This window comes from Phoenix dactylifera, unplaced genomic scaffold (genome assembly GCF_009389715.1).
Source record: "Phoenix dactylifera cultivar Barhee BC4 unplaced genomic scaffold, palm_55x_up_171113_PBpolish2nd_filt_p 000907F, whole genome shotgun sequence".
Lineage (NCBI taxonomy): Eukaryota > Viridiplantae > Streptophyta > Magnoliopsida > Arecales > Arecaceae > Phoenix > Phoenix dactylifera.
The window spans coordinates 51,555-71,758 of NW_024068268.1; the positions used below are offsets into that span (position 1 = coordinate 51,555).

At 35.9% G+C, this 20,204-nt stretch overlaps 1 non-coding gene across 1 annotated transcript; it reads left to right on the plus strand.

Moving 5' to 3' along the window:
• Positions 1-1,234: 1,234 nt before the first annotated feature.
• On the plus strand, positions 1,235-1,340 carry LOC120107574. The gene has a single exon (XR_005509293.1). It is a non-coding gene; the product is annotated as a small nucleolar RNA R71 (small nucleolar RNA).
• The last annotated feature ends 18,864 nt before the right edge of the window (positions 1,341-20,204 follow it).

Genomic DNA, 20,204 nt, shown 5'->3' on the forward strand with positions numbered 1-20,204 from the left:
AACCTGGATCCTTAAATTTAGGGAGAATGTTGTGCTGCAAAATAGCACTCACATTTTCAGTTAAGAATGCCTTCTTCTTAACATTTAATCGGCGCTTGACAGTACACAAGTCCTTCAAAAATTTGGCATATGAGGGTACTTGTTTAATTGCATCAAGAAGAGGTATGTTGATCTTTACTTGCTTAAAAAGCTCAAGAATTTCAGAATTAGGTTCGAGCTTTTGCAATGGCTTTAACCATTGTGGAAAAGATGGAGGAAAAGGACATTCAACTTTCTCGGTAGAAGTTGGGACCTCAACTTCTTCTTTGTCCCTTTCATTGACTTTGGGAGCATCAGAATTACAAGTGACCTGCGGTCTCAATGGGGCGGTCTGATCAATGACTTTCCCATTACGCAAAGTCATGATGCTCTTTGCATGTTCTGTATGCGAACTAGAAGGAGCCGTATTATTACTACTGTGCATTTGTGGGTTAGGTTGGGGTTGAGCTGGAAGCTTACCCTTCTCTTGGGTACTTAGGACGGTAGTCAACATTGACAATTGGGTTCCTTATATCTTCAAAATTTCGAGTATTTTGAGCATTGATATTAGCTTGATCTTGTAGAAAAGTTTGTATAGATTGCAAGGTATCCTTGATATTCGGCTTTTGGGAGGGTGGTGATGCAAAAGTAGGATGTGCAGGTGGAGGAGCTGAATGGTGTGACTGTTGAGGATGATCGTTTCTCCACCTAAAATTTGGATGAATTCTTCCAACCAGGGTTATAGGTATTCGAGTATGGATCGTTATAAGGCTTTTGGTAGGAGTTCATAGCATTTGCTTGATCGTGCAAGACTTCTTTGAATGCCGGTATGGTGGGGCAATCTGTAGTAGTATGACCCGACATATCGCAGATACCACAACACTCGTTTCTAAGCTCTATAGTCTTGACAGGCTCAACCTTCCTAAGCTCAATTTCTTCTACCTTCCTAGTGAGGGCTGCCATTTTAGCATGAAGATCATCCTCAGTTCTGAGGTTGTAAAGGCCTCCCTGTACAGAGCTAGTAGGCTTAGGCAAAGACTTGTTGTTTCTATCTCCGTTATCCCAAAGTTGGGCAGTCTCCGTAAGGGAATCCAAATACTCCCACGCTACATCAGGGTGTTTTTCTAAAAATCTACCATTGCACATGGTCTCTACAAACTGTTTCAACTGTGGAGATAAACCTTCATAAAAGAAGCTAATGGTTCTCCAAGTTTCGAATCCGTGATGAGGGCATGAGAGAAGGTCTTTAAATCTTTTCCAACATTCATAAAATGTTTCATTATCTTTTTGTTGGAAATTGCTGATATATCTTTTCAAAAAGTTGGTCCTTTGTGTGGGGAAGAACTTCTTTAAAAATTCTCTCTGCATATCTTGCCAAGTTCTTATTGATCTAGGTCGCAAAGAGTTTAGCCATGTTTTAGCCTTATCCTTTAGAGAGAAAGGAAACAATGTCAGCTTGAGGACATCCTCGGTGATGTTCGGCACTCTAAATGTAATGCTCAATTCTTCAAAATCCTTTAAATGAAGATACAGACTTTCGGACTCTAACCCGTGAAACTTAGGCAGCAATTGAATTACCCCTGGTTTGATGTCAAATGTCCTACATTATCGAAAAAAATTATGCATGAAGGCTGACTAGTCCTAGCCAGTTGTAGGTATTGTCTTAGAGTCATAACATGGGGTTCCTCGTTCTCGATTGTGGTGACTCCCCGCATCTTCATTTAAATCAGCCATCTCACAAGGTGTGAGATACTGCGAAGGAATTTCAGGGATGTGTCCTAAGGGATGATCTAAAGTTGTACGACTTAATCGACCCGGTGTCGTCCCTATTCCACTTTAGCATGCAAAATATTTTTCCTCTTCTTTTTTTTTAAAAAAAAATAAATAAATATAAGTACCAATTAAAGATACCCTAAAACGACACCCTAAAATAAAAATCTATTCACAATCAAACATGCAACAAAACATTACACCTCAATTTCTAATGTTTTTCTTAAATTTCTAGACAGCTCCTAACTGGTTTGAAGAGGACACCTAAGCCTTCAATCCGGTCTAATGAACCGAGTTGACCAGGTAAGCTTCCAGGTAACTGGAGGGGTCACGATGCGTTCGTAAAGGTCCCACTTAAAACCCACTTGCCTCGAACAGATGAACTGTCTTCCTTATAGGGACAAAGCTTGCCTAGACATCAACTAAGCCACAGAGCGAAATTGGTGCAACTTTCGATGGTCTTCGTCCTATTGAGCTCGAATGTCCTTAGGGGCCAACGTCTAGTTGATTTTAGTTAAGCTTAGGATATTTATGCACTGGGGTGATTTTTTGGGCTGAGGACGAGTGATGAAAATCCCGACCTTATCTTTTTAAATGGGTTCAGCCCTTAGAATATTTTATGCTGATGCCTTATACTATATGCAACAATCAAGAGATTTTTTTTTTTTAATGTTTTATGACATGACATTAAATTTCATTGAATAGGTGATCAAGCAAATTATTTTTTTTTTTTAAATTTTATGAGTTTGAAGTTTGAAAATTTGAATTCTGAAATTTGAAATTTGAAATTTGAAATTTTAGGTTTTTCCTCTTTTTTTTTAATTTTTGAATAATCACCCTTTATCTTTTCTTAAAGTTTTTTTTTTTCCAAAATTTTCAATTAGCAACAAGGGTTAATGAGATATGATAACAATAAAATTCTGATTCTAAAAAAAAATTAAATGTAGAAAATTCAAAACAGAAAGCAGCAAGGTTTCGTATTAATCTAATGGTCTTAAAAGTCTCAGAATGTCAATCAGATCGTTCCGATTATTGAAAAATGTATCTTGCACCAGCTGACCAAATTTGAGTCCAATCAGACGGCTAATTTCTGTGATATTAGAGTTTGCTGCAAACTATGTAGGGAATTAAAAATAGTAGTAAAGATTTAATTTTTTTTTTCAAAAGAAAAATACTAACTACTAAGGTAAAAATTAAATCTAAAATTATACTAATAACTCAGCCGTTCCCCGGCAACGGCGCCAAAAACTTGGTGCAAAAATAAAACTGCTCTCCCAAGTGCAGGAGAATCGCACAAGTAGTATAACTCGGGAGTCCGAGGTCGATTCCTCAGGGAACGATCTATCGATTATTAGCCGTAATTTTTAGATGTAATTATCAATTGATTTTCAAAAATTAAAAGCAGAGGATTAATAGATAATTAAATAAAGTTAAAGAATATAGAGAAGGCTAGGGATCTAGATTCCCCTTTGACAATGTTATTTTCAACAATTAAATTTTTGCGATTCTTGATTAAAGATTAATTAGATAGAATAGTTCTAAACATGAAATATATAATTTGAAAACATGGATTCAACATTCAAGTATTTATCGTGCCGGTTACGTCTACGATAAATTAAAAATCGAAACAATCCATGCATCAATAAATATAAACCATGCAAGATCTATCTAACAAATAAGTATGCAAGAACCAAGAGCATATAATAGATGTAAATCAAAGAGAATAATCATTCAGAATTTACTTGAAGAAAGCAAACTGTCAAGGGTTCTTCCATCACCCTTGATCAAAGGTGTTGCCTCCCATTACAATAGCAGCCTCCTCCTTTATATTTTTCTTTTCTTTTTTTTTTCGGAAACAGGGCATACCCTGTTTCCTTTCTTTCTTCCCTTCTCTCTTTTGAAAACAGTCACCTTCCTCTCCTCTGTTTTTGTGTGGGAACCAGAACCACCCCTCTCATCATCAGTCGAGGGAAATATATAGATAGCATTCGATCCCCCTTTGCACGCGATGGAGATCGACGGAAGGGCTGCATCTCGGGCGATGATCTCGGGATGCTGGAATCGATTGAAGAAGAAGGTTGACGCGGAGTATCCTGGGTGGTAATCGCGGATGGCTTGGCACGCTTCACGGACTGCCGGGATGCTTCACGGACGCTGGGATGGCTCGCGATCGTGGGAGCTGGAGCGCGGACGAGTGAATCGCGGGGGAATCTGGACTCGACGGGAGCTAAGTAGCAGGGCCTTAGATGCGGAGAGGGTGCTGTACACTTGCTGCGGATGCGGGAGGTCCGAACGTTGATCACGGGAGAGGTGATCGCGGGATGAGCGGACGAACGGGATGAATGGGGCTGGGAGGTAATCGCGGCCGGATCCGGCGCTGAGAATGGACGCGATGGAGAGACTCCTAGAAGGCAGAAGCGTGGATGCACGGATGGAAGGAGATCACCACGGACCAGCTGGGTGTTGGCTTGGGATGCTGACGATGCACGTGAGATGCGTGGGATTCTAATTACGTGGTCTGATTGAGAAGGATCGGGATCTCTTCCACGCGGGCGGATGCGGGGGATTGGGACTTAGACGGCTGCATCGTGATCTTCTTCAAATGGCCGCACGGGATGAGACGAGAAGGAAGCTGGACATGCTGCTGATCTCTTTCTTTATTTTGAATTCCAATGCACTTAAGGGACTGTGACAAGTAGACAAGTATTGCTCGGGTGCAAGTGTGTTTTGACCAGGTTCAATTCTGCTCCGATGCAATCAGGCTTGAAGTCATGAATCATTCCAAACTGTACTAAATGCACATTTAAACTCTAATTTATGATAATCTATGCCAAATAAAAATATAAAATTAATGCAACACTTTTATCATTATTTGTTAACAATAATATTAATTTAAGCAGCGTGTAGATCGCACTTTTGTGCTCTTCATCAACAGTTATTGGTGACATATAAATGGATGAGTGTACAACTCTTGTACAATGCTTCTCAAGCAAATTGCAGTAGTACTTGGTCTCTAAGTCATGAAGACCTCACCTAACAGTTATTGGCCCCATTACTTAGTTAAGTCAGACCCACCGTATAACCGCAGAAATAAAGTCGTCATTGGATCCTCACCTAACAGTTATTGGTGCCCAACCCCACCTTTACCCCACAACATCTCAGGTCTAAGAGAGAGGTCCAGTCCTCCGATGCAACTTGCCCACTGTGTCCAGCCGAGACAAATCAACACCGAAAAGATCTTAGCAGCTCTACTACGGTGGAAGACCTATGGACTTAATATTGCATAATCATGTCTTAGTGTTTGCAACTTGAGTTGTTGATAAGAGATAATTGAACAATTGGCCAGGTAAAACAGGTGGGAGGCTCCCCTTACTCAGAGAGTAAGGTCCTAATTAAGTAACTACCTTTTAGGCTTGCCTAGACACCAATTAGATCAATTAATCTAATATGACTAACTCATGTTGGTTCACCCTCGACTGATTAGGGAGGTTTCGATTTAGGTCTCACTCGATCGCGTATTCACATCTCATGCAAATATAAATCTACCCGCATAAACATAAGCATTAAACATCCAGGCATTTATCAAAAATAAAATTAAATGGTGAAGATCATGGATCCAGGATGCGATCATTTTACAAGCACATGCACGTCAATTGGTTTGATCATCTTCAACTCTTGACTCGATCTTGATCCCTTAGGTCCAATTGTGATCAACTCCTTGATCCATCTTCAATCAACTCTTGATCTCGATCCGCGCATGTTGAGCTTGTTGATGTACATATCGATCAACCATCGACGTGCAACACACATCACAGATTACATCCTAGATTGCTTTAAAAATTAATAAAAATAAAAATAAAATTACAACCCTTTTTCATGAGACACGCAGGTCTCTAATACATAAATTTAAGATGCATGCAGGCATCTGAAAATTAAAATTACATGCATCACAGAACGTTGCAGAACATTTCAGCACATTCAAAGGGTCCATCCATGATCATCACCATACGCATCACAATGCATAAAAATTATTTTCAGATCTGTAAATTTAATTGATTATTTCATCTCATGACTTGCTGATCATGCAAGATTTGATTCTAAACATTTGTAATCACATTATCAAAGCATTAGAATCATTAATCTAAGCATCCAAAATCAACATGCAGAAAAATCAGCAAGCTGAAAATTCTGCATACATAAATTTCAGCAAGCATAATCCCTTAAATTTCAGATCTAAAATACCTTGAAAAATTTAATTCTAATCTTAATCTACATAACCATGGCTCTGATACCACTGTTAGCATCCCTCATATGTCATGAAAATTTCAAAATAATTTTCAGATTGCAGCGGAAAAACATATGCGGGATCCGTTCATACGCATGAACGTGTTTTAAAACCTTTCGTTTGTAGATAGATTAGAATTAAATTATTTTAAACCATTTTAAAATCATTAAGAAGATCAGATCTTCACCTTGTGTGGATAGATGGTCTCCGCAAATCTGATTTACATGGTAATTTGATCAAGGCTCAGTGGAAGCCGCACACGCGTCGGCCTCTACAGGTATCCACACGAAGTAGTGAGTCGATCGAAGCCTTTGGATCTCCCCGGGATACTAGCTTCCTTGCAGAGATGGCTTTAGATGGCTGAAGTCCTCTCCTTTGAATCAACCTTTGATTTGGCTTGAGAGGAGGAAGAAGAAAAAAGTGCCAAGGAAGAAGATTTGAAAAACTTGCGCAGCCTTTTTCCTTTCTTTGTTTTGGAACCAAAAGAAGAAGGAGGAGAGCCACCAAGGATTTTTCTTCCTCTTCTCTTGCTTGCAGATGAAAGGAGGAGGAGATGGGGACTTTTCTGCCATGAACCCCAAGAGAAAAGCATAAGAGGAGGGGCCGAACCCTCTCCTTTTAATTTTCTATGAGATAAGGATGAGCTCCTAATTTTTAGGAGCTCACCCTTATCTCCTTAATTCGGCAGCAAGGAGGGGCTTATGCCCCTCCTTTTTCTTCCACGCACTTCCCAAGGGGAGGGGCGTGGGCCCCTCCCTCATATCCCATTTTATTAGCCATTTAATCAAATTAAGTGGCAAGATGGTTTGGGTTCATTTCATGAGTCCAATCCTATTCAAAATAGGATTTTATGAACCCATTTCAATTTCCTCCTTATCCTAATTTAATTAGGATTTAATTGAACCATGACTCTATTAAACTCTTCAATCCTAATCCAATTAGGAAGTCATAAAATTAATTAGATTAAATTTAAAATTAATTAGGACTTAAGAAAATCCTAATCAAATCAGGACTTGGTTCAAATTTCAGCCCTAAGATAATTAGGACTTTAGAAATCCTATTCCAAGTAGGACTCTAAATTTAATTTGAAATCCTAATCCAATTAGGACTTCATGAATCCCACTCCAAGTAGGACTCATGATCAAGTCCAATTAATTAAATTAAATTGCAATCCGATTGCAATTGTTCCTTCTTCCAACTACTAACTCTTAGCGGGTTATCCATTTATCAATCTAATTGATCATTTGTGATTCCTAATCACATTCACCATCAGATCGGTCAATACCCTTAATGTGTGTGACCCCATAGGTTCTATTCTGACTGGTAGTAAGATATATTACGATCTCTATCACAATATCATTGAAAACTCCTTTCAATGGTTGAAACAATTTCACTCAACTCACCAGGGATTATTGACTATCAAGATGATCCTGTGAGTCTCACCATCCACCAGTGACACCTAGCAGTATGTAGTGGCCACCTAGCAGAATAGAATGATGAACCTCTAGGTGCAGTTATCGTATGATACGTCCTTCTATCCGTGGATCCCTATAGACCGGAGGTCATGGATAACTCGTCAAACCCCGTCGTCTGTCATATGTCTAGATTTATTCGACTTGAGTTCGAGAGTAGAAAACTCTTTTCCACTATATATTCTGCCCTGGGCCAAGGTCTTAGAACTCAGTCTAATAAATCACATAGGATCACTCCTCATCTATCAAGGTCGATAGATTCCATGTAAGTGCATACTTACTCCTACAGTGAACCTACTGGCAGCCAATCTACACAACAAGGACCCATATGACTAGAGACCATGTATATGTGCAGTCAAACTACAATAATCTCACTGTAAATAGCCAAAGCACCGCAGGTCAAATGACCCAGTCACACTACTTCAACATCAAGCAAGTCACTGACGAGTGGATAGACATCCAAGTGACTTCTTGTCTTGGTCACGCTCAGTACCCTTGTTCTCTAACAAAGCACCTGCCACTCTCACTTCAGTGTCTCATACACTATGGACTCGAGTCTCGTCCATCCATAAGGAAAGCAATCTGTGCACTGATCGGATCGATCACCTCCTCGTGATGATCCATTGATTAGGAGCATTTAGAAATTAATCACCAATGATACCACTGGCTCAATTTTTCACTCTTGAGAATATGTATCATCATCTTATATTTCTTGGACGATTCATAGACACATAAACATATGAATGAAAACAATGCCCATTTATTATTCAATAATAATAAAAGTCAAGTACAAATTTATGTTCAGAATTATTAATGTGTCGCCAGATTGGCTTCTAGGGCATACATCTAAAAACACCCGCAGTATAACAGCATGTTAGAAAAAGAAATCAAACTCTATTAGATATGGTTCGATCCATGATGGGGTTTGCTCATCTGCCCATATCCTTTTGGGGATATGCACTTGAGTCAGCCTGTTATATACTTAATAAGGTTCCAAGTAAATCTGTGAATAAAACACCACATGAGATGTAGAAGGGATGGAAACTGGTACTCTCTCACCTTAGGCTTTGGGGGTGTCCGGCATACGTCAAACGTTTGAAGACAGACAAACTTGAACCCAAGTCTGACAAATGTTTCTTTATCGGTTACCCAAAGAAACTAAAAAATATTATTTCTACCTTGCTGAAGAACAAAAGTTGTTCGTAAAGCAATAGAGCTGTTTTCTTAGAGAAAGAATTTCTTAGTGAAGGAACTAATAGCTCTAATGTTGAACTTAGGAAAGTTTAACATGTAGAAGATCCGACACCATCCACTAAACCAATAAGTCGGATTTTGATTAGATCAGATCCAGAACCCATCTTAGATGCACATTAAGGCGATCAGGTAGAATACCATGTCAAGCCGGACATATACTATGGTTTCTTGGTCCGGGACGGGGATCCTGTCGAACTTAGATTGAAAACAATGAGGATCTGATCACCTACATGGATACAATGCAGAGGTATGACTCTGATGCATGGCTTGGAGCCATGCAATTCGAAATGAAATCCAATGAAGGTCAATGATGTATGGACATTAGTTGACCCACCCGAAGGAATTAAACCCATAGGGTGTAAGTGGATTTTCAAAAGGAAATGGGGCGCAGACGGAAAGGTAGACACCTATAAAGCCCATCTGGTTGCCAAAGGATAATGTCAGCGTTATGGTATTGACTATGATGAGACGTTTTCTCCTGTGGCAATGCTCAAATCTATTCGTATTATGCTTGCGATAGCAGCACACTTAAATTATGAAATCTGGCAAATGGATGTAAAGAGCGCTTTTCTAAATGAAGATTTAGAAGAGGAGGTGTATATGATGCAACCTGAAGGTTCTATATCTACAGATGAGTCTAAAGTGTGCAAGCTTCAAAAATCCATTTATGGATTAAAGCAAGCTTCACGGAGTTGGAACAGACGATTTGATAAGGTGATCAAATCGTATGGCTTCATTAAGAATGAAGAGGAACCTTGCATTTATAAATGGGCAAATGGTTCAGTTATTATATTTCTTGTTTTGTATGTGGATGACATTCTTCTAATCAGAAATGACATTCCTGCATTACAAGGAATAAAGGTTTGGCTATCATCTCAATTTGCTATGAAGGATTTGGGAGAAGCATCTTACATCCTAGGGATAAAGATTTATAAAGATAGATCTAGAAAATTGCTTGGATTATCCTTGATGACCCAAAGATTGATTTAAAGATTGATTTTGATGATCACAAAACCTTGAAGTATAAATACTAATGTTTGTGTTGCAAGGAGAAAGATATTTATTTTGCAAGGAACATAGCAAGTTGGAAGAATACAAGAAGGCCTCCAAAGCTCTCAAGAAAAGTTGGAAGAAAACTACAATTTATTGGCCCAAGTTTCAAGTTTAAAGTATTCAAGTTGGAGGAACAAATTCTAAGAAAAAATTCAAAAGAATAGTTCTCGAGTCGACTCCTCGAAAATTCGAGTCGACTCTGATACATGCCGAGTCGACTCCCAATGTTTCTGAGTCGACTCAACAGAGTAATAAAGGAAGGACAGAACAATGAATTTTAGACCCTGCAACCGAGCCGACTCCAGAGGACCACGAGTCGACTCCGAAGTCAGGCGAGTCGACTCCTAATTATGCAAGAGTCGACTCCCAGAGAAAAGCAAGGCAAAAAGTCAGAGAGACCAATTTCGGACACTGAGAGCCGAGTCGACTCCCGCAAAGTCCGAGTCGACTTCGAGGCAGTTCAACCCCAAAGACAGAGGATCAGTTTTCGGGCTCTTGAGAGCCGAGTCGACTCGAAGAGAAATCCGAGTCGACTCGAGGAAGAAAATCAGAAAGTATGTCCTCTGGATTCCTGAGAATGAGCCGACCCCCAAGTGCCCGAGTCGTCTCTAGCTATTGGCGAGTCGACTCCAGTTTGGTCCGAGTCGACCCGAGGACAAGGCATGCACATTAATTCAAATTTGGAACAGTGGCCGAGTCGTCTCCAGTCAAGCACGAGTCGACTCCTGCAACAGGCGAGTCGACTCCAGATCGCGCGAGTCGACTCCGATCCCAACGGAAATATTGTCAGGAGGTACAGACTGTGTCCAACGGCTCTATTTTCGTCTCTAACGGCTAGTTTCTTGTTTCCACGCCAACTAAAGCTATAAAATCAAGAGGAGAGCTAGGGGAGAAGGTATGGAAGTGGGAAAGAACATTTAGGAAAGAGATTTTAAAGAGATTACAAGGAAATCTCCCATAAGCACAAAAGGGCCATCCAAAGCGAAATAGAGAGAAGAAGAGCATCCAAGTGAATCCCAAAGCTTCCTCTTCATCCGTGTGCTGCCTCAATGATCCTCTACCTCGTGCCAAATCAGAAGAGGGTCAAGTAAAGAAGAAGCCGAGTTCCTTCATCTTCAAATTCGTTTGAGAGCTTCTCTTACTCCATTTGTTTATATTTGCTATATTTGCTTAGTTAAGAAGCTTGTATTTGCTTTAAATTCGTGTTCTAATATCTTGTAACTTGATTCAATCAAGGGATTGAATCAAGGGGTTAAGGTTTGTTGGTGAGCCAAAGGGAAAACCAACATTGTAAGGTTGTGGTTGGTGAGCCTTTGGAAAAACCAACTGGGTTGATTGTGAACCCGGAAAACAATCGTTGTAAGGTTGTGGTTGGTGAGCCTTTGGGAAAACCAACTGGGTTTGATTGTGAACCCGGAAAAACAATCGGTTGGTTCTAGTCGGTGAGCCTGTGAAAACCGACCGAGTTCGTTGTGATCTCGCAAAACAACAAGTTGGGTTGTGAGCTTGTAAAACAACCGGCTGTAATCTGGAGGATTATAGTGAAATTCCCAAGAGGTCTTGGGGAGTGGATGTAGGTGCTGGGGTGCACCGAACCACTATATGTTTGTTGTGTTTGTGATGCCTTTTTGTCATTGTCTAACTTGCTCACTTACTTACTTAGATAAATTGCTTGCTTAACTCTTATCCGCGCATCCTTTAGTTGCAAGCATATTCAATTTACTTAATCAAGTCTCATTCAATAAATCAAACTGTTGCTAAGTTTAAATTCCACTGTGCATCTATACAACTTAGCATAATTAATTGAAAAGTTTTAGAAGTAGTATAAAAGTTTTAAAAGACCCAATTCACCCCCCCCCTCTTGGTTGTATCTACTGGGCAACAAGTGATATCAGAGCAGGTGCTCAAATATTATTTGTAGTCTTAACCGACTAGAGCCAAAGATCATGACAACCCTACATAACGTATTATTTGCTGAGGGACTTTCCACAAACAGACCTCCACTGTTTGATGGATCTAACTATATTCAATGGAAAGCTAGAATGAAAATCTTTACTCAATCACAAAACTATGAGTTATGGAATGTCATAACAAATGGCCTACACACACCCACGAAATTGATTGAAAGTATGTTCGATAAAAATTTGGCTGAACTAAATGCTAAGGCTATGAACCTTCTCTACTGTGCATTTAATAAAAATATTTTCAACCAAATCTGTATATGTTCATCTGCCAAACAAATATGGGATTCTCTTGAAGCAACTTATGATATTTCCGAGGAACCCCATGTTAGATTACTTGAGGATAATTGCAAGACTAACATTGAGCATGCAGGAAACACTCAAAATCAGGAAGAAAGAACAACAAATAAAGAATTCGGTGATGAAAACAAGGATCCATTCCCAAACACCGAAAGATTCAAAAGCTTCCTAAAGACAAAGAAGAAGAGGAAGCAAGAAGAAAGGAAGAAAGAAATAAAAAGGAAGAAAGCTTTGACCAAGAAAGAGTCAAGCAAGAAAATAAAAGTTAGGAGCAACAATGATGATATTAGCTCCAAGAACTACAAGAGGTAACCAACTTGTGCTTTATGGCACAAGAAGACAAGGTAAAATCTGAATCTACTCTTACATCAAATGATTTTCAAGAAGAATTCTCTTATGATGAATTATTAAATGCTTTTCATGATTTGTATGGTGAATGTAGAAAATTAGCTGTGAAGAATAAAAATTTTAAGAAACTAACTCAAAAAATTTCAAAAGAAAGAAATTCTAGTACTGAAATACAAGAAAAACTAAATTCTCAAAATAAAAGCTTAAGGTTAAATTCAGAACAATTGATTCAGAAAAATCAGAATTTAATTAAAGAAAATCAAAACTTAAGTGAAGAAATCAACCAATTAAAATCTTTTATTAAGAAATTCACTGTAAGTTCAGAAAGATTAAAAATAATGTTTGAAAGCCAACATGCTGTTTTAGATAAATCAAAATTTGGCATGACTCCTTTACTTAACAATAAATCTCTGGAGAAAAAGGTTATCAATTCACCAAGCACACCATTAAATAAGATAACATATTTCAAACATCAAAAGAATGGGCATAACAACTTTACCTATAGTTCTAGTACAATTAGATCAAATGATAAAGTTATTACAATTAAATAAATTTGGGTTCTAAAAGGAACTATATGTCCCTAATTCTCAAGGACCCAAGCAAGCTTGGGTACCCAAAATGAAAATATGAGGATGTAGATGTAGGTGTGCCGAGATACCCATGGAACAAATAGAACTTTCATACAAATGGGTGTTCTAGACACATGTCAAAAAAAAAATGAAACTTAAAATATACTTATGAAAAGTTTTTAAAAAATAATAATAATGAAATCAGTAACCCTTGCATCTCATCATTATTTTCGCTTTAGTATTTGATTAAAATATGAATTGCAAGTATTGATCAATTTTGTGATACTTTTGGAAATTAATCAAATCACTTCATTTTATAGTATGCTTTACTCACTAATTGGATAAGTTGCTAAATGATTAATCAATTTATTAAGAATAACTCTATGAATTTCTATATGCTTGATTGAGAGTTTTTATCCATGGCATTATTGTTTTTGTGTACTTGGTGTGCTTTTGAATATATGCACTATGAATACCAAGATTAAAGAAACCATCTTTGGCATATAAAATCAACTCATGCTAGTATGTACTTAATCTCAAAAGACCTTGCCATTGGCTTACTTAGATTATCTTCTGAAAGGTCAAAGTTTGCTATGCATGCTAACTAAGGAAACAAACAAAAATCAACTTCTAAATCTAAAGATGTTGTTTCCATCACTAAGTTTTCAAAAGGCTTACATTGGATTTGTTCTTGGCAAATAAAATTAAAATATTTTCTGTATTTGCTAAATCTTATAAAAGTGTTTCAAATGATAAAGGTTTCCAAACTGTGAAGATAAAGAGTATCATGGCACAGTGTTGAAAATCAAAATCCTGATAAAGTTTATACAGAAATTAATTATTTCAGCACCAAGGACACCTTAAGTAAAATAGGGTTAATAGAATTCTTGAAGAAAATGAAAAGACCAATTGTGTATGATAGTCATCTACTTAAATAATTAAAAGCTATCATCACTGCTTGTCATACATATGATTTCTATTAGATCTATTTTTGATTGAAAACTCCTTTTGATCTTCTGAAAAATGAAAAATGAACCATTGCATTTCTTTCATATTTTTCAGTCATACACGTTATGCTTGATATGTTCCTATGAAAATAATGCCAAATCTGATAAAGATATCTCTATCCTTGGATATCATTCATCAAGCAATGCATATAGAACATTCATGAAAAGATTCTAGTTGTAGAAGTATCAATTCATTTTATTCTTTATGAGACTAATGATTTATTATGAAGATACTAAAATCAAATTATATATGTATACGGTTAATCTTTTACATATAACAATCTGAAAAACATGTTAATAATTAGAACCAAATTGAGTTTTTCAGAAATGCACTTAATGAAGAAAAATTGATGACTACTAAAAGACTAAATCAAGAAAAGATGAAATAGATCTTGATGAAATTCTTGCATGATTAGAAGTAAAGATCACCATTATCATTTGCTTGCTTTATGAGCTTTATATTCTATCAAATGAATGTGTAGAATGCACTCCTATGTGCTTATTTTATTAAAGAAGATATATGTTAAATAACTACCATATTTGAAAACACTCATTACAAATATGATAAAGCAATATATGATTTGGAACAAGCATCAAAAGCATGATACAAAAGCTTGAGTAACCTTTTTGATAGAAAGTAATAGTGATAAATATATGCATCAAAAAGAAGAATTTTTGATATCTTATTTGCTCAAAGTATACATTGATGACATCATTTTTGGTTCTACTAATGAAGATTTATATGAAGACTTTACTAAGCTCATGCCAGGTGAGTTTGAAATATGTATGATGAATGAATTAACATTTTCTCTCGAACTCCAAATTAAGACAAACAAGAAAAGGGATCTTCATTGACCAAGTTAGTCCACAAAGAAAACTCTTATAGAAGATTGGCATGAAGAAGGTATGTCTATGACCCCATCTTGTAGAATTTGAAAAGGATGAGCAAAGTAGATCTATTGTTTTAAAGCTGTATTGAAGCATGATAGAATAATTATTTTATCATACAGCTAGTAGACCAGATTGTATGCTCATTATGTGCCCTTGTGCAAGACTTCAATCTAACTTTAATGAATCATATTTATTGATAACAAATAAATCATAATCTGAATTTTGATAGAAACAACTGTTTAAGATAAGTTGATTAAAACTTAGCTAGCGTGTCTTATTGATAATTATCTTAAGCAAATAGAATCTAAGCTAAATTGATTCTGAAAATAAAAAATTGATTTGACCTTGATAAATCTTCCTATTGCTTCACATGCTTGTCCTTGAACCTTCTTGGTTAATGAAACTATCTCTTAAGTTTAAGTGACATGTGTTTGCTTATATTTAGGCAATCTCTTGAGTAAAGTGACTCAACATTCAATTGTTGTCATATCTTATGATTGAGTCACCCAGTTAAGAAATATGCTATATGAATGTTTTGTATCTTGAAGAAACTAATGACATTCCTTCAAGAAAGAAAAGAATTTTGTTAATAATGCAGGATCCTTGAGCAAGAAAATGAGAGGTTTCAACTTGAAGGATATCTCCATGTAAGATACAATAAACATTCACATGCAAACAAGAGAGAGGACCTTCTTCAGCCAAAAGTTCATACATAAGAAATCTAGTAGGTATTTGACTTGAAGAATGCAGAATGAATCGGTAATTTTAGATACCTCTCTCATAAATTAGCTAAGCAAAGTCAATAACTTAAATCTTATTGTGGCATGATTAAAATCTTTAAATATTAATTTCTAGATATCATGTCTATATATGCATTAATTGACTTATGCTTTTAAAAATTGTTTCATGGTTTGCTCAAACTAAAATATTTCTTTGCCTATATCATAACCATGAAATACACAAGTATATGCTTAAAATTTTGATTTAAAATAACTTGTGAGAAGTTATGAATTCTTGAGCACAGTAAAAATGTTGTTTGCATGATATACATCTATATGATACATAAGATTATTTCTTTATTCTGCTCTTTCATGTAAATTACTTGAGAATAACAAAAAGAGAGAGAGATAAAGAAAAGAAAATGGATATTATTTAAGAGAAGTAAAATCTAAGTAAAGGCAAATACTCCAATCTTAAGAAAAAGCAAAACAAGCATAATATATTTGGCACATTTATGAGACTTGTGAAAGGGATAAAATCAGTAATTAATTACACTTAAACAGGGAGAGTTTGAAGTGAACATTTTAACCTTTCTATATTGCTCATCATAGGGATGGTGCCAATGGGGGAGGCTAGTGGTAGTACCCGGCACTATTTGACCCAACTATTCGGTGTAGGGCATATTAGGGACGGCACAAGAGGGAGGCTAGTGGTAGTACCTCGTGCCCCTTTCCAACTCCACCGGATAGGGAGCAAATAGAGTATAGAGCATAAGAAAGTAAAAATGAAAGATAAAGTAAATGAAAGTATATAAGAAGAATCAAGTCTAATTTTTTAATCACTTGAAAACACACTTTAAGGATGAAATCAATGCAAGTTTATAGGGGGAGTTTATTTGAAAAGAATTGATTTTGATCCTTGACATGCTTGTTCTTAATATTTTAATGCATGACTTAACACATAATATATTTTGCATGTGGCATGATGTCTTGAATTATGGGTTCTCAATATTTTGTAATGCTCCATGCTTGGATAATTTGATTGAATGTTTGAAATACTGCATAATTTTTTTTAGTAGTATTGAAAAGAAATTTCAGATTTGTCGTTCACAATCATCTTTAAAATCTGAAAGTTGAATAAATTTGTAAAAAGGAGAAGAGAAGGATATCTCTATTTAGGCAAAATGAATTGAGTTTGTTTTATCCTTCAACTTGCTTAACTTTGGTATATAATGTTCTAATTCATACCAAAACTCAACATAAATACAAATACTCTGAATATGCTCTTATATGTTTGAAATATGTGTTTTCAATCGTAATGATTTAAGATGAGCTACAATGTGGAAGATACATATCTCAAATTATGACTTTGAAAGCCTCTATTGAAAATCTTTATGAAATTTAGAATATGATTTTGTATAAACGCTTAAACTCAATATGATTTCTAAATAAAATCTTAATTTAAGAAAAACAGAATTAATTTTGATGCCTTGGTTGATTGTCTCGATACGCATCTGAAACATATCATTTCTTATCTTTAAAGTGTACTAAAATTGGTTTAAGTGATGTATTTTTCAATGATCTTGACTGTAAATAAATGTTTCTAAATATATGATTTTATTTTGATATTAAAAAGATTTATTATGTTTCATGTATACATTTGCTGTGAATCTATAAGTAAGAATTTAAATCCTATAAACATTCACTTGAATAATCTTCTATATCCCTTTCTGCATGATTGTTGCTTCCATCACTAAAAGAAAAAGCTATCTTTAAAAGAAAGTGAATGCTCCTAAAGCTAGAAATATTTTAATTCACTCAAATGACTCTTAAAAGAAAGAAAATGTAATTGCTTTTAAAAGAAATTGAGCTTCAAAAGAATTATTTTTGATTAATATTTCAGTACATTTTCTCAAAGATTAAGAGGAAGCATAACTTGTTCTTGAAAGATTAAAAAGAGTGATTGCTCTAAATTTTGAATAAATCTAGATCACTCTACATTCTTGATATCATAGAATTTCTGTTTTTATTTACGCTTATCATTAAAATCTGAAATTCAACAAAAAGAAAAGAATGATTAAAGAAGAATGCATCTTTTGAGGGGGAGCTTAGACATATCAAGATTTTACATCTTATTCAAAAGCCACCATCATATGATGCATACCTTAAATTTTATGGATTGATTTTGATGAACCTCCTTGTATGGACTTACTAGCCTTAGTTACATAATAAGCCTATACCTTGAGTTGAGTTCTATAGAGGTTAACTTATCTCAAACTTTGATCTTTATGAAAATATGCTCTCATTAGTATAACCTATGCTGAAACTCATCGCATAAATCTATAACTAAAGGAGAGAGAAAGAATTTATGATACACCTTGAGGCTTGTTATTTGGTTAATATATCCTATGCATAATTCAAATAGTTGATCTTAAGAGCCTCTAACTTAATGAAAAAGGGGGAGAATAATGTGTTGAAGTTTCTTGAGTATCTCTTAGAAAACCTATTTTTGGAATTCACTAATGAGTTCTTATTGGCTTGTTCTTTAGAACTTCAATTTTGTGCCAATTCATTATTATATGTACCAAAATGTGCTTCTTTTTAAAGGAATAAAGTCTTTAAAAGAGCTTTAAAAGAACCTTCAAAGCTTTGAATTTTATGTATACTCTAAGATATATCATAAATTGCATGAATTCATATTTTGGTATTTATGCCACAATATTTTTACACCATAAAAGAACTTTGCAATCATACTTAATATATTGCTCTTATACTCTGAAAATTAGTTAAATTGCTCTCATGTTGCTAAAATACTTAATATATTGGGCAAAAGATCTTAAATGACAAGCTTTCATACTTATTATTGAAGAGAGGTTAGATTTCCATTCGTGCTTTTCTTGAATATTATTTGTGGTACTTCTTGAATTAACTTAAGAAAGATTCCACCCACACTTGATTTGAAAACTATCCTTGGAATCACATTCGATTGAAAGTGAATCCTAGGTTCTTCGGTGTTAAGCATGCTGATTTTTTTTTTATAAAAAACCATGGCTGAACCTGATCGGGTTGCCTACGTACCCCTTCATAAGGGGGATCAAGCCATACGTAGTTCTTTTTAAGTTTTAAAACGCAGCGGAAAAATCGAATCAAACAATTTAATTCATGCATGCTTACAAGATCAAATCTAGAAATCAGCACCTTAAGAACACATAGGATTATGCCGGAATCGTTTAAACAATTATGCTAAAACTTTCATGCATGATTAACTATCAGATCTGAAACTTAAGAACTCTATTCCGATTAATCTCCGAATATCCATTGAATGGATTCTGGAGATATCTCCGTGAGGAGCCCCAAAAGAGGGTAAAACCTCGGAGAATCAGACCTAGATCTTGACACCATAATAAAAGATTAATGTAGGATTAATACCTTTTATGATGGATGAAACTTGTGGATCTGATCCTCGACTTAGCAGCCACGCACACGAATGGCCTCTACGAGAAGTCCACGCGAAGTTCCTGAAGAGATCCAATCCTGCGGAAGTGCTAGCTTGCGCAAAATTTCTTGAGGCTGAAATTTGATCTTCCAAACGCTATCAACTTTTGATCCGCCTTCTTGGAAGAACTTGGAGGAAAGGTTTAAAGGGATTGAAGAGGACTTAGATCTGATCTAAAGACTCTTATCAGGGACCCCTAACACTAATGGCGCGATGGACTTAGAGGAGGAAGAAGTCAGCTAGATTGAATGCAGAATTTTTCCATGCATGAACTAGGGTTCCTCTCTTTTCTTTTCCCTTTTTTCTTCTTCTTTTTCTCTCTTTTTTTCTTGAATTCGATCACCAGATGATGGAGGTCCTTTTAATGTTGCTCTCCTACCTAACTTCATGCCAACCATCGCATATTTGTGAAGGATTTTGTGGGGTTTTGAATTTTGAATTCAAAATTCAAGTTCATGTGCCATTACATGATGAAGCTTGATCTAATCTAAACCATTCATCATGTTGCCACTTTCCTCTTTCAATTTCGAAATTCCCATGCCCCCAAACAGATTAGAGGGTCACGTGGTGATTTTATGATGATTAAATTCGAAATTCAACCTTAATTAGAAGTGAGATAAAGATAAGGATGACATATGTCATGAAGAGAGAGAATTTGATCTTATCCAATTCTTTTCATGAATTTATCTCTCCATTTCGACCCATCTAATGATGAAAGAGGTCCCTGATGTTGCCAAGTGTCCCATGGCACCATTAAATAAATTAAATTAATTTTTAATCATATTAAAAATCAATTTATGGCGCCATGCATGGATATGTGACAAGTGGATTTCAAGATCCGAACAGTTTCAGATCAAACCCATTTAATTTAATTAAATCCTAACAATTAGAATGATCCAATTACCATGGGTTGAACCTAATCCAATTAGGTCAATCCCTAATTAAGCACAAATTTAATCTAATTTAATTTGGTCAACCTAAGTCCTCTTGATTCAGACCTAATCCAATCAGGTCAAAAACCCTGATTGAGCCCAGAATTGAATCTAATTCAATTTGGCTCA